The sequence below is a fragment of the Ursus americanus genome, chromosome 7, assembly GCF_024610735.1.
Source record: "Ursus americanus isolate L20-20 chromosome 7, mUrsAme1.1.p, whole genome shotgun sequence".
Lineage (NCBI taxonomy): Eukaryota > Metazoa > Chordata > Mammalia > Carnivora > Ursidae > Ursus > Ursus americanus.
In genome coordinates this window covers 22826754-22843168 of record NC_142133.1, presented here as the reverse complement: position 1 = coordinate 22843168, position 16415 = coordinate 22826754, and the positions used below count along the sequence as shown (strand labels likewise).

The following is a 16415-nucleotide window of genomic DNA, read 5'->3' as shown; positions in this document are numbered from 1 at the left end:
TGGGTAAACTCTCCACTCTCACACGAGTAGGCCAACTTTTTGCAACGTGGGGTTCCCTTAAATCAGACTTCTCGGAGTTGAGGGAGCGGGGGATAGGTAGGGGAGACCTGTCCCAGCTCCTGCTGCAGGTTCCCACTCCACTAGTGACTGCTCTTGGGCTATGCAAAGAGAAAGGATTACCTTGATCCCCTTGTAAGCAGCAAACAAAGCCAAGTAAGAAACTTAGTACAGTTTAGAGCCACGTTAGCAACCACCTCATTCATGCACAAGCATTATCCAAGTGAACAGACATTCCCGTGTGGCACAAACCATGCTTCCCAGGCATGCCAGCAAAGGACTAAAACAGAAATGAAAGAGTGCACCGGTCTACAAATTCAGAAAGCTCATACCCTGGCGTCTCTGGGCAAACTCTGCACTAAAGCGCCTACAGAATAGGGAGAAAAAAGGAAGCCTTGTCAATGCTTCCCGTACATTCTCTGTGACTTTGCGAATGCGCCTGGGGACTCTGCTTATGTGAGAGTGCGCTGGGGAGAAACTTGTGGTCAGAAAAACAATCACATCCTCCTGGATGTCGCTGGGAGTTATGCACAATGGATGCTTTGTTTCCAAATCAAGTTCGACTCATAATTTAGCCTAATAATTCCCAGTGTTTCTGGGTAGGTCAGCTTGCCTGCTGGAACGGCTTGCGTTTTTGTGCTGGGGCAAAACAAGTTACCTTTATTTTCTGAGAAACTCTTCAATCAAAACAGGTTATGCAATCATAAGTGATAATTGGACCAAATGGTATTATTATCTGCGCTGAAGAATAGGGAGCGAGCACATCTCTGCAAAACGACACCCCCGGCTGATGTCATTTGCTACCAAATTGAGCAAAACCGGGAGGCTGGGGGCATGCCAGTTCTTGCAATTAGACACTTCCTTCACATTAATTATCGCTTCCCAGGACATCTGCTCTTTCTTCTGTTTTAGTGGGACTTTCAAATGAAATCCGTGGGTTTCTTCTTTCACCTAAGAATGTTCAAGTGTGTGACAAAAGCAAGCCGAGGTCTGAGATGGGAGCAGGAGGACACTGGGGCTACAGCATGGTTCAAAGGCAGAATTTGAGATTAAACGCAGGGTTCGTTTTCAGGGTACACGCAGGTTGTATAATATGTCCCATATTATACAGTATATACGAAGTAGGCATACAGGCACAGACACTGCGCGTTTATATATACACGAGATTGTATATATATACACATAGAGGCAATCCGATGCTTTTTTTCACCTTGATTTTCAGTTAGAAACTGAAAAGTAAAGCAATCTCAGAATGTTTCTTTCTTATTTCACAAGCATACGTTTATAGCTGTATTGCTTCAAAACTGAAGATGAGAGGGGCAAAAGGAAGAAACCTGCATGGTGGCAAATTCAGCGGATTGTAAGTCTAGACCCTTGGTGGTTGTGGATTCTGCATGAACGCTTAGTACTGGATGCTCATCGAACAGGGGCTTTTCCAGAGTGCTGTGAATACTTACTTGACAATTCCCTGCCTCCAAAGGAAAGCAAGTTAAAACACAATACAAGCATTAAAGGCTTCTTTCCAGGCATCTATAAACAGTGTTCGTAATATCAGACGTGGGAGGAGCTGCCAAAAATCTCAAACGCAGCCAAAGGCTGGAGGTTTGGCATTTTTCAGCAGATCTAAATCCTTCCAGATTCAGATTCCATTGGAAATGTGACTCTGAAAAGCTTTGCTGAGGTGGGAAAGAGTAGGGTACATGAGAACATTCACTCACTTTTCAGTCCAATAAACTCGTTAGAGCTGGCTGTCCCAGCTGGCACTCAGGACCGGAGAGCCAGGAAGGGAGTCAGTGCAGTGGGGGATTAGCAGGGAGAACTGGGAAGGTAAGAGCCCAGTGGGGGGTAGGGGTGGGGTGGTGGGATCCCAGAGGGGTGGAGCAGAGACACAAAGGGGCCTCTGGGGGCAAGTGGAACTTTGAAGTCACTCAGGGAAATAAAGAAGAGAGTTTCTACTGGGGAAGGAACTTACGGAGGGAGCCTAGCAAATGAGCAAACAAATTGGATAATCAGGAGAGGACGGTGGACAGGCTTGAGCTCTGAGAGAGCAGAAGAGAAGCTTTGCCAAGGAAGAGAGAGCAGAGGCAAGAAGCAGAGGGGAGGCCTGTGGCCTCAAGCACGTGACTGCATGTTAAGTAGTGAGGCAGCAGTGTTCTTGTTCGGCGCTGGGGTGCAGGCTACGACACCCACCCTTGCCAGTGGTACTCCCTACCACACAGCCCCGTGGCCTCTGTGGAAATGGGACATTCTTGGGCAGGGAAGGACCATGAGAAGGTCAATCGGTGGGGCAATCCTGTCGTCCAGCAGCTGGCCTGAAGAGAAAGCTTAGGCTCACTTGAAGACCTGTGAGGTCTCCGCGACACGAGCTCTCACCCCACAGAGCGCTCCCCAGAGGTGGCCAGGGCCTGGTGGTGTTTGCCCCTCTTTGTCTCCTCCCCAGGGTGCTGGTGGAACAGAGCACATGATGACCTGAGATGCGCCGGAGGGGGCTCAGAGCCAAGGCTCTCAGGGAAGCATCTGAAATGACGGAAGCCGTGTGGAAGATCAGTCACACCCCCAGATGAGCACAACATGACAGCCAACTGGGGAGTGAGGCTCAGAAAGCCGGTAAGAAACAAAGTCGTTGCAAACAGCTTCTATAAAGAGGGGTGTGGGTGTGGAGAAAATCAGCTACATTTAGCCAAGAAATGCAAGTTTGGAATTGTTTTCAGTGTTGTTAGTCAGACAATGTTCAAAGGGTCCTCAGAGGAAACATAGATTTCTTCGGATTCCAAAATGTGCCATCAAGTGATCCAAGAGTTTTCGAAATGTCCTGGGAAACCAAGCTACTTTCGATCCTTTTTGGTGGGAGCCCGCAGATGATCTGAGATTTCGGCATTGTTCTCCAACGAGACTTATCAGCCCATGGGTGGGCTTCACGTACTCGTGCTAAATTGTGTTTGCACCTGTGCATTTTTCTGGGGGAAATGAGGCATGTCTTTAGCAAATTTTCAAAGATGTATGTGATTTGAGAGAGAGAAAGAAGAAGAGAGATTAAGAACCATCCCTCTCAGATAAATCCAGGTTGAGGAAAACTCTATAAAGCCATGGGAGAGCTCCGTTATCAAAACAAAAGGAGCTGGATTCTGCTGAACGTATTCTTATGTCTCCCAGAACCACCTGTAGAGCTGCTCAGTACTGAACTGGAGTGGAAGGGAGATAGTTAGACAGGAGAATTATGGGATGCCCTGAGGGAAGCCTGCCAACTTCAAAATGCTTTGGACTGAAGCCTGTAACACAGCACCCCGCCCCCCCCCTTTTTTTTTTTTAACAAAATGGGGATATAATCCCAGACTTGGCCATTTTAGGTGAATATCAATTTATTTGGGTGAAAATTGAAGGCACAAAGAATAGAAAGAAACAATGTGGGCAGACTACTGAAGAGGCCACTCCAACAATCCAAGTGAAGTATGAGGAAGATCTTGACTAAAGCAGTGGTTGTAGAGAAGGAAACAAGGGAATCTTTAAGGAAATACTGGCAAAGTAGACTTCAAGAACTTCGTAGTTGCTTAGTTCTAGGGGTTGAAGGAGGAAGAGCAATTCAAGTGGAATACTAGTTTTCTGCCTGGGCACCTGGGTGGATGGTGGTACCAATGACTGAGACAGGAGGAGAAGAGTCAGGACAAAAGATGATGAGCTCCCTTGTGGCATGTTAACCTCTGGACGTCTGTGGGCTGGAAGCTCAACTGAGAGGTGGGAACTCAGAGAACCATCAGCTAATGGGTGGAATATATGAGATTATCAGGATTAGAGTTGGAAGCTTGAGGACCAACAGCATGTGACTGGCTAGAGGAGGGGCAGACATGGGACACTGAGAAGAAATGACTGAAGAGGTAGGAGGAGGGCCAGGAAAGATGGTTTCTAAAAAGTAAATGAGAGAAGAATGGATATAACTTCACTATCCAATATGGCATCCAGTGACCACATGTGGCTCATCCAAATTAAGATGTGCTATAACTGTAAAATAAACACCAGATTCTGAAGACCTAGTAAAAATAATTTTTAAAAAAGAAGATAAAATGACTCATTAATAATTTTCACAATGATTACATGTGGGAATAATATTTTTAATATATTGGGTTAAATAAAATATATTATTAAAATTAATTTCACCATCTCTTTTAACTTTTTAAATGTGATTACTAGAAAAATCACCTATGTGGCTTGCATTGTATTTCTACTGCACAATGCTACTCTAGAAGAAACATATTTCTCCTTTTAATAAGACAAAGAGGATTTGGGAAACTGAAAGTCACCATGTCAGCAGAATGACAGGGACAGAAGATTGACTGATAGGTTGGACTAGAGAGTGAAGGAGAGATTTGGTAAAGCCTGGATGAGAAGAGGGAAGGGGAAGGAAGGGAAGGGCGGGAATACGTGTTTAAGTATGTAAGATCACTCAGAAGATTTACTTATCTCCTGAACCGAGTTTGGTGGGGATGGGAAAGACTAGAATGCATTTCTTGGCTGAGGACCCACTCCAGTTTGGGGGGAGTGGCATAAGAGATACAGAAGAGAAAGGCAATTGATCAGGGAGCAAGGATGGCTGGGAGGCTGAGGTCCAAGCACCAGCTGAGGGACCAGCCTCGAAGAGGAGGAGAGAGGAGGGACTTCATTCCTCTGAGAAGGAAGGAGGTGAATGGTTTACATGGGGTAAAGGATGGGAAGCAAAACAGAGGAGAGATAAAGAAGAGCCAAGATGGAGTTCATGCCCAATAGCTTCTGTTTTCTCCACGAAGTAGGGTAGAAAAACCAAGTACCAAGATTGGCGGGTATAGGGTTTGGGCAGGCGGATGAGGAAGAATTGTCTTTGACTGTGGAGTGGCTGGCAGAGGAAGCCAACCAAAGACAAGAATGAACATGAAGGAGCAGTGCAGAGGGCCTCAGTGTCCCTGGCAACACAGACTCTGGTGAGGGCAGTCTGCACTCGTGCGATTTTCTAGTCAGAAGAACAGAGGTATGTGCTGTAGGGGAAATACAGGGGTGAAGAGCCAAGAAGACTGGAAAAGTAGCATTCAGGCAGACAAAACAATGAGGCCAGGAGGAGCTGATGAATCTAGAAAAATGGAGGTATCAAGGCATCCAGAATGCTTTAATGAGGATTAAGATCAGGATTACTGGGAATGAGAAATCTAAAGGAGAGAAGTTTAAGAAGTTTAAGACTGATGCAGAAGGGAGCTACTGGTGATGATATAACTCATGGCTGGCAGGAGCCGCGGTCAGTCAGCTGGTCTGTAGTGGAACTCCTCAGAGACAGGAAGTTGATAGCTGAGAAGGACGGGAAGGGGGAACGGATGGCAGAGCACGGCGGGAACTTCAAAGGAGCGGGCTGGGGCTGGTTAAAGAGCGAGCCAATATGCTTTACAAACACCCACAAAACACTCGGATCCTCCACACCTTACAGCCAGGGGTGCTGTTTCAAGCGGCAAGAATCATGCACCCCAACAACTGCTTCTGCAAACACCTCCCCAGTTACCAGATCACAACCACACAACAGGAGAAAAAGGGAGGGTAACGACCCTGGTAGCGCCCATTCCCTCCAAGTGGAGATCTGAGAGATGTTCGGGGACTTGACAGGAACAACTGCACCCAGCCCTGCCACTGTCCTGTAAGAGACGCTCCCTCCCATCAGAAAATCGCTCACCCATGTGTGATGCGTTCTTCAGCTCCGTGAGCCAGCGGGTTTGAGCCAACTGATAAACTGTAAGAGTATGATTCCCTGGGTGTATTATTCTTTCAAAAAAAAAATCACTCTACCTCTGCATTTTCAAGTCCTGGCACATTTTTTTATGATAAAAAAAGTGAACAAACTATGCTCTGAAGAATGGCAGGTTTAATTCCTAAAATTATCAGGTATAGAGAAGTCATTATTTTGCTTCAAACAATACATAAAATCAAAAGAACTGAATAGGAAATCATTTATGAAGGTAACATTAAATTCCCTTTAAAAACCCCAACTATTCAGCTTTCAGCGGAGTTATAGAGGCAAACAATAGGCGTTTGAAATGATTAATTTCAGCATTTTGGGAGTTAAATGGATACCGTCACGTCTTCCCACCTTATTAAAGAACAGGAAACTTGCTACCTTCTACCTACTCAGAGCAGCCAGGAGTACAGAACTAAGGGGCAGAATAAACAACTCACCTAGAGAGAAATGCTCTGGAAGCGCAGGGACACACCCTGCCCTGTTTGCCCCGCACATATGCCATTGCTGCCCCCGAGTACAGTTTGAGCCTGGCTTACACGCAAAAGACAGGTGATGGTGGGTCTCCTAAGAACAAACTCTTAGACTCTTTGAGGTCAATCCATCATCACAACTGGGATGGAAACGGAGAATTTATCAGAGCTTCCCACTTATCGGACCAAGCGTCAAGATAGGAAGTAGCAGGTTTGACAGATCTCCAAGTGGTAACCTTGAGGGTGAATTTGGAAGCACCTGTTAGCAAGACCGTCAGTTCTTAGCAGCTCTTACAACCCGAGCTCACAAAGCAGCTACTGATCAATGATGACAAAGAGCCTCTGTGAGGCCAGGGGAGCGAGGAAAGGGGAAGTGCCAGGCTGTTTATTCGTTTATTTCCCCACGGAGAGGAGCACTGTCCTGATTCGCCAAGCTCATCGTGCCTCAGGCAAACTTGAAATGGGCAGTGACTGATTAAATACAGCATTAAAAAACAAAAACAAAAAACCGGGGAGCAGGTTCCTCTCCCTAAACATAGCAGAAAAGGTTAGAAGAAAAATTGGGGATTACCTAGAGATGGTGGTTTCTTTCAGTTCAGGGAAATCTAGCTAACCTTTGCAATAGCTTTACATTTCGCCACTTGTGGGCATGTCCTTGTTTCACTGTAAATCCGCTGACAAAGAAGCTTTTTATGTAACATAGGTGTGATGGCTACAATAACACACATTTGTCTTTTCTGTTCTTTTTGCCTTGGGTTATTTAAATAGATTTAAACAGAACAGATATTTGATTCCTAACAGACAGACGGTATGAACATAAAATTATTTAACCAAGAGATCATCCCACACCAGATTCCACATGGGTCACGCCATGTCCCACGAAGATGAGACCACCCATGGATGTTAACAAAATGAAGGTAAATGTGGTCGATGACCAAGAAGGGATTTGTGGACCATTCTGAGGACAGATGGATATATTTAAACATTAAGAGAAGCAGACTAAGTAAATTCATCCATTCATCTACTCATTCGACAAACGTTTGTTTATCCTGTACTATGAGCCCAGCACTGCGTTAGGCACACGGGGGAACCAGGACAGCACAGTGCTGACCCTTGAGGCACTAAGAAATTCACAGACAAAGCTGACAATCCAGTGGAACTTTAAGTATCTTGAAATACCATAGACCAATATATTCAGGATCCAAGGATTAAAGGTGGCTATTAATTTGGGGCTGCAAGAAAAACAAAATTCCTTTACTGTTTCTTTATAAACCCATGGTATATAGTTCTCTTTATAGAATTTTCTTTTTGCTTAAGTTCATAAATCTGTATAAACCTATTCAGAAGGGATATGATAAAGTAGGAGAAGATCAATTTTAAGGCCTTCCCCCATTCATCAGTAAGCACAACTTAGGAAAAGGTTTGCAAAACCCTAGTGCTAGAGTGCAATCTTGAGGTCATTTGGTGCTGGGACCCAACTGTTCAGAGATGAGGAAACCAACATTTATAAAAGGCTCAGAATCTGCTTCTAATTGTGGATTGGTAAAAGGTTCTTGGTTTCCCAAGGAACATATGGCATAGATTGATGGTTAAAAATGTACCAGAGGGACTAAAATATTAATGTAGGAGTATTCACAGATTCCTCCTTTATAATCCCCTGCTAAGAATAATCCTGGCAATGCCACCCCAGCATCTCCTCATCCTGGGGACCTGAGATGGATGGAGGGTGACATAATTTCGCACACCATGGAAGAGAGGAAGAGGGATTCCGCTCAGGACAAATACCCCCCTTATGCATATTTGGGGGTGCCCAAACTGCCATCTTCACAGTGGAACACTACTGAGATGGGAAGGAGAGGATTGCCCTTCAGGATCCTGATTTACCTGTAGGTCCACAAGTGGGGGTTACAGAGAGATACTGAGATGGTGACGGCTAGGGTCGGTCAAATGTGGGTGAGTAGTGCAGGGGGCCACTGGTGCCTGGGGACAAGTCCCTGTGTATGGGGACTCCTGGAGGCACCATTCATCCATCCACCTGGAAGGCAGCTCATAGCACATATGAATGAGCAGGAGAGGAGCCTGGTCCCCTGGATCACCCATGTCACACACTCCTCACCAGAAAAAGGGGATAGTTAGTCTCAATGCCACAGAGACCAGGGGAAAGGGCTGTTGTTTGTAATTGCTTAAAGGCAGAAGCCAGGGGGAAACTGACCTGAGAGGTGGAAAAATGGCCAGGGGTGCCAAATTGTTAGAGGAAGAAATTTCCAAACTGGATTATGGATATAAAGACAAGATGCCACCAAGATCTCAGACTTTGATATCTAGCCTGTGGATATCAGTGACTAGAAATGAACCTAAACCTTGTTAAATTGTTAAGGACTTTATTCCCTCAACAATCATTTACTGAGTGCTGGCATGTTATCAAATTCGGAGAAAGGGCACTGTATCAGAAATTTTGCTTTCACAGAGTTCACATCCTAGCTGCGGGAGAGGGGCTTTATGAGAATCCCCAAATCTGGCCAACAACAAAGGCCTCTTAAGGCCTCCAACAACAGGAGTGGGATAACAGAACAAAGCCCCAAAAGGTCATCCTCCACGAAGCCAGTCTCAGACTTGGCAAAAAAGAGTAAGGACAGACAAAGAAGAACTTGGCAAGCACAACAGGTAGAGCAGAAGGATGACCAAGGACCCTATCCCTCTGTGGTGGAGATAACCTCACACAGCCTGAAACCAGGGCATGCTGAGACAAGATTCTGGTCAAGCCCACGGCGGTTTCCCTAATCTCATGTAAACATGTTGCAGCGTGTGAGAATTGCTTTAGAGTGGTTATACCTCTTGAGCTTACAGGCACGTAGTCAGACTATCCTAAACACTTGGGTATGTGTTGGGGTGGAGACAGAACATTAAAAGGTATAAAATAAAACCTCAGGAGAACAGTAAAGGGAGACTCTTCTATTTGGAAAAAGTTCTCATTAGTATGGCTGGCTGTTTCATTGGGGTACTCTGGGGACGTGCAAAGCCTTCACACTGGCTAAGGAAATGCTGTTGTTTCTGCCTTATGTAAACATGCCTATAGCTTTCCAATACTCCAAAATTAAAGAAACTTTACATCTCTAACTTTTGTATTGTCATCCTTCCATCACCAACATCACTGTCCTATCATGATGACCAAGCAGATTGCTGCCACAGTGGGATTAATGCCAAGGACCCTGACAGGCCCTTGCCAGAATGCAGCCAGCCACTTTCCAGATAAACACTGGACATCTATTGAGGTTTTAAGATGTAAAAGAAAGCCCCAAGGGAGCTGAGTGTTGCTTTGACTTTCACTGAGTCAACTCTTTTTGTAAAAGTTAGAGACTCCAGAATCAAAAAACAAGGGGAATTTCAAGATGCCAAAGGTTTCAAATGTTGGAGGTAATGGTAATAAAACAACTGATAAAACTCTGTCATTAACTAACCTTTGCTATAAAAAATGGCCAAAAATGAGGAATGATTTCAAATTAAAAATTTTAACTGTGATGATTTCTACTTTAAAATATGTGAATTATCCCAACTAAGAAGAGCCCAAGATGAAGTACCTTTACTAGTGAAATTTACCAAACATTTGAGGAAGAATTAACACCAATTCTTCTCCAACTCTTCCAAAAAAAAAAAAAAAATCAAAAAGGAGGGAGCACTCCCAAACTCATTTTACAAGGCTAATATTATCCTGATACCAAACCAGAAAAGGACACTACTAGAAAATAACAGGCCAATATCCCTAATGAATACAGATGCCAAAATTATCAATGAAATACCAGCAAACTTTATTTAGCAGCACACTGAAGAGATCACTCATCATAATCAACTGGGATTTATTCTGGGGATGTGGTGATGGTTCAAAATATGCAGACTGTCAAAGTGATACACCACAGAATTAAAGAAAAGAAACATATGATCATCTCAATAGATGCAGAAAAATAATTTGATAAAAGTTGACATCCAATCATGAGAAAAACTTAACAAATTAGGCATGGAAGGAACATATCTTAACATGATAAAGGTCATATAAAACAAGCTCACAGCTAACATCATGCTTAGTGGTGAAAAGTTGAAAGCTTTTCCTCTGAGATCAGGAATAAGACAAAAGTGACAATTCTCATTACTATTCAACATAGTACTGAAAGTCCCAGTGAGAATCAAGCAAGAAAAAGAAATAAGAGGTATCAGAATTGGAAAGGAAGAAGTAAAACTGTTTCTATTTGCAGATGACATTTTATATAGAGAAAATACTAAAGACTCCACCCCAAAATTATTAGAGCTAACCAATGAATTTAGTAAAGTTAGAGGATACAAAATTGACATGCAAAAAGTCAGTAGTATTTCTACATGTTAACAACAGATTTTCTGAAAAAGATGTAAAGAAATTGATCCCATTTATAATAGCATCAAAAATAATAGAGTACTTGGGAATTATTTTAACTACAGAGGTGAAAATCTTTATGCTGGGAACTGTAAGATCTTGATGAAAGAAACTGAAGAAGATAGAAAGAAATGGGAAGGTATCCCATGTTCATGGACTGGAAGAATAAATATTGTTAAAATGTCAATACTACCAAAATCCATCTAGAGATTTCAATGCAATCCCTATTTAAGATCCCAATGGCATTTTTTACAGAAGTAGGAAAAAACACTCCTACAATTTGCATGGAACCACAAAAGACCCCTAATAGCTAAAATACCTTTCTCTTCTTGAGAAAGAAGAACAAATCAGGAGGTATCACACTCCTGATTTCAAGCTATACTATAAAGCTACAGTCATTAAACAATATGGTACTGGCATAAAAACAAATAGACCAATGGAACAGAATCAAGAGCCCAGAAATAAACCCAAGCGTACATGGCCAATCTAATATTTGACAAAGGAGCCAAGAATACTCAATGGGGAAAAGACAGTCTCTTCAATAAATGGTTCTGGGCTCATTGGATATTCACATGCATTAGAAAGAAACTGGACCCACATCTGATTCCACTCTCAAAAATTAACTCAATGGATTAAAGACTTAAAAGTAAGACATGAAACCTGGAAACTCCTAGAAGAAAACATAGCAACAAAGCTCCCTGACATGGGTCTTAGTGATGATTTTTTGGATATGACTCCTAAAGCACAAGCAACAAATGGGACTACATCAAACTAAAAAGTCTCTACTCAGCAAAAGAAACCATCAAAAAAGTGAAAAGACAACTGATGGAATGGGAAAAATATTTGCAAACCATGTATCTGATAAGGGGTTAATATTATGTGTATGTACACACACACACACACACACACACACACCTCATGCAATCCAATAGCAAAGGAAAAAAACAAAAACCTTAAAAAATGGGCTAAAGGCCTCAAGAGACATTTCTTCAAAAAAGATATAGGACAGGTCAATAGGTACAAGAAAAGATGCTGAACATCACTAGCATGAGGGAAATGCAAATTAAACCACAATGAGATATCACCTCACACCTATTCGGCCATCATTGGCAAGACAACATACATAGTGGATGTGGAGAAAGGGAATCTTTGCTGGGAATGCAAACTGGTGCAGCCACTGTGGAAGACAGTATGGAGGTTCCTCAAACAATTAAAAATAGAACTACCATATGATCCAGTAATCCCACATCTGGGAAATTTAGCCAAAGGAAACTAAACCACTAAGTTGAAAAGATATGTGCACCCCAATGTGTGCAGCACCATTATGGACAATAGCCAAGACACGGAAATAACTTAAGTGTCCCTACAGGGATGAAAATAAAGAAGAAGTGGTATAATAAAGAGTAGAATATTAGCCATTAAAAACAGAGGAAATCTGGCCACTTGCCATATGCTGTCATTTATATATGGAATCTAAAACCACCAACCAAACGTGCAGAAACAGAGACAAACTTATGGTTACCAGAGGTGGAGGGGCAGGGTGAGGGGAACGAGGAAAGCGGTCAGAGGTACAAACTTGCAGTTAGAAGGTAAGTCAGAACCAGGGGTGTAATGTAGAGTGTGAGGACCGTAGATACTGCGTGTGGTATACAGGCGGAGAGCCCATCCTCAGAGTCCTCCTCTCAAAGACAAGGGTTTTTTCCTTCTTTCTTTTTTATTGTATTTCTAGGAGAGGAGGGAGGCTAGATGAATCTATTGCGGCGATATATTTCACAATATACGTCAATCAAACCATCATGTCGTAGGCCTTAAATTTATACATTGATGTCAATTATTTCTCAATACAACTGGGAAGAAAACAGAAAAAAAAAAGAGATATCTTGACATTTACCTACTATTGGATGATAGGGAAATGAAAAAAATACATAGGGGTACTAAATAATTCCCGACAGTAGCTCAACCTCGTAACCCTTTATCATTTAGGACAAAAACACTAAAGATGATATTCAAATTTGAAAGTGATTTTCTAATTATATTATGGACCTCCTCTCTGGAAAACAAATAGTATTTAATTAAGACTCAAGGCTTGCTTGGTACAAGTGTATAAAAAGCTTTGTTTCTTGAAACTACTTCTTACGACATGGTTAAGTACATGTTACAGAGCCAGGTCGAAGAGCGGGCCATCTAGACTACACACATCTAATCAGGAGATGACTAGAACAATAACGTCATCATTTCTACACTTCTCCGTAATTCATAAGTAAACTACATTGCACTGGTGCTAAAGACAATACAATTATGTGTGAAAAACGAACTCATCTACCTCAGACATTTTCCTCAAGGGAGAGACGACCCTCCCGGTCTGAGACAGGCAGAGAGGTGACAGCAAGCCCAGGGCCCGGCTGAGGAAGGGGAGATGGGCTTTAGCTCAGTGTGGGATTCTGACTGGTGGCCATCAGTTATGTAGCCTCTGAGGTGAGAAGGCAGGGGAAGGGTTGAACCTCTCCTTCTTCAAGTAAAAGGCGGAAAATATAATGATAAAGGTAGAAACAGAAAGGGTCAATTCCCACATTCTTTTCTTCATCCCTGGACAGCCAGCCAAACCCTGCAGGCCTCAGTGCTTGTTAATAACGGACCTTGAACGAATACAGACTGCTGACTCAGGTGCCGTGAGAACGCAACCCCCGAGTTAACCTGCGTCCCCACTTAGAGGAACAGAAGTTACTGAATATGTACATGCCGATTTCCATAAACATGACGCACTTGGTGTTTATTTTGTATTTTCCATCACAGAGTTAAGGTTTTTGTCTGAGTGCACATTCCAACTAAATATACCAAATAAAAATCTCCATTATTCCTATTCCCCAAGCAGATGGTTAGTCTAAGCAGTGAGGGGATGAGGAGATGGAGACAAGTGTGTCAAACAAAATCAACTATGACCCACGGCCCAGCCATGTGAAACTTGGAAGACCAATGGCTGGTCAGCGCATCTGCATCTTAGTAACAGAGCACATGCCACATTTGGAGATATTATAGAGCCTATCTGTAAATTATAGAAAAGATGTCTTTGTGATCTACCTGTGTCGCAATCATGCACTTACCTCATAATCTAAAATTGGGGTTGCACAGTAATTTCATCCATACAAAACATTGGGTATTGGCACTAGACATTTGTACAGCTCTAAGTTTCAATTTGTTCTTTTTCTTAACGTGAAAATAAAAAACCTCTGGAGATGGGCCAAAGATGTTCATGTTATTTTTAAAGATATGTGAGAATATAAAAATGTAATGTGAATATAAAGTATCAATTTTAAAAAGTGACCATTCTTGGGGCGCCTGGGTAGCACAGCGGTTAAGCGTCTGCCTTCGGCTCAGGGCGTGATCCCGGCGTTATGGGATCGAGCCCCACATCAGGCTCCTCCGCTATGAGCCTGCTTCTTCCTCTCCCACTCCCCCTGCTTGTGTTCCCTCTCTCGCTGGCTGTCTCTGTCCTGTCGAATAAATAAATAAAATCTTTAAAAAAAAAAAAAGTGACCATTCTCAGTGTACTACTGTTTTCTAGAAGTTAATTCTTCCGACACCCCTAGACAGGGGTGTAAAACTATGGCTCATCAAAACTGATCCATTTAAAAGTGGGTAGAGCTTTAAGCGTCTCTAATGATTCTTGATACTGATTTGGTTATATTTACTGGTATCTTTAAATAACAGTATATATTCAAAGGCTTTTATAAATGATAGGAAATTATTGTTCAACATTAAAATGGCCATTATTCTGTGATATTATTATCACAGTTTCAATTAGAAAAAAAAAATGAAAGGCATGAGCAGGATATTTTCCACCCCTCCCTGTCTCCTCTTCACGCTTTCTCTCCTCCTGTTCTGAGCCCTCCATGGCTGGCCTCTGACAACTACAGCAACAGGCACTCGTGCCCTTCGACTTCTGACTGGCTTCAGCTTGAAAGGGGCATCAGTGGAAGATGAGAGGGTCAGAGGAGAATGCAACTGGGGAGTCTATTCCCTGGAGAGCTCCGTGCTGGGACTCAGGTCTGTGACCTTTAACCTTCTCCCTCAGGTCTCAGCTTCTGTAAGGCAGTCTGCTTCAACAGCTAATGCTCCCCACATCTGACAACAACTTCTCCCCACCAACCTTCGGACCCAAGGGTGGTGGAGGGGCTCCCCCATCCCTGTTGTTTCCCTTAATCCTGCCCACACCTTTGTGACTAGTCCTTTCATTTAACTCTCCCCAAATTACTTCTTTTCAGAGTGCTCTTGCTTTCCTGCTGGGGCCAAAACTGACAGAGAGCTTAGGTCACACCTGAAAGACTTAGGTTATATCTCTCACGGTGCACTAATTCTAAGAAATTCTATCTAAGATAACAGGTGCCCTATATTTTTACATTCTTTGAAGCCAACTTCAGAGAGCTGGAGCCAAGAATCAAAACCAGAAAAGGAAAAGAAAGCTTTCCCATCTTTTACAAGACACAATCCAAAATAATCTTTAGAAATACAATATATATATATGTATATGGTGCACTAAAGCATGACAAAGGTCCTATTAAAACAAGGCAAAAAAGAGTTAAATTTAAAATATCAGTATACCTCATGATCTTAAAAAAGGTTGCTTTTCAAAATTCTTTTCTATTTTAGGTCTACAACAATTTAAGCCACCTCCAGTAGTTATGGGGAACGAATGTGCACTCACAGAAACCAGATTCCATGCTGGGACAGGAAAACCAATGATGAGTGTGTGACTGACCTCTTGTCAAAAAACAATTTCAGAAGTACACGATGGTATTGTGAAAAAGCCACATACACCAACCCAAAGAAAGGTCTGCTAAAGACCACACAGTGACAATTTAAACATTCAACAATGACAGTAACACCATCAGAATTGCCTGCACCTAAAAAGGTTATACTATTACCTCAAGAGACAAATAAGAACTATGCTTTTAAAAAGTAATATATACCAACAGTAACCAATTGACCAGTGTTCAGTTTGTCATCAAAACATGAGGACAGAATGAAAAATGATTTGGTTTTTCAAAAGAAAACAGTAACTTGTTTCACTGATATGACTGACTTTGAGGATCCAAGTAGTTACCAGTCCGAAAGGTCAAAAGTCCTTTTCCTGTTAGGTTGATACTATGAAATGCCAACTCTTGGGCCAGAGGGTAAAGGATAAAAATGGAATTAGATGGACCTAAAGCTTGGGCCTTCTGGGAGATGTCTCTTAAAGTTAGCCTTTCCTCCCTGTCTTCCTGCGTGCGCTGGTCATGGTCATCTGGGGAGAGGCCAAGCACAGAGCCAGAGTTTCTGGAAGAGTCCGGGAGGAGTTCAGGGCGGGATTTGGGGGTGGGGGGGATTCAGTTCTCCTATGGGAATGACATAGGAGGTTCTGGTGCCTGGGAGAATCCTTACCCCACAGGGGCAATGCTTACGTTCCAGCAGGAATTTGAAACACTAGGGGAAGCTGGTTCTCTTAGAAGATAGTGTGTCACCTTCTACTGTGTGTTTTCACTTGGTGTGTGTACCTTTTGTCGTAACAAACACAACCTTCACATCCTCTGACTGTTGACTTCTTCCAACATTTGTACTACTATTGAGTTGTGCAAAACATGCACACGGCAAGGGCAGGGGTCCGGGGCCGTCCCAGCTAGCAGAGGATGATACGGACGTGGACTGGAAACCACTACATATTGTGTCTCACTCTCTCCTTCCATGTGGCAGATTAAAAAACAAT

At 42.9% G+C, this 16415-nt stretch overlaps 1 protein-coding gene across 1 annotated transcript in view; it reads right to left on the bottom strand.

Moving 5' to 3' along the window:
• Positions 1–16415, bottom strand: part of EML6 (EMAP like 6) — a 275854-nt gene that overhangs the window by 29700 nt on the left and 229739 nt on the right. The gene's annotated exons all lie outside the window — the stretch shown is intronic.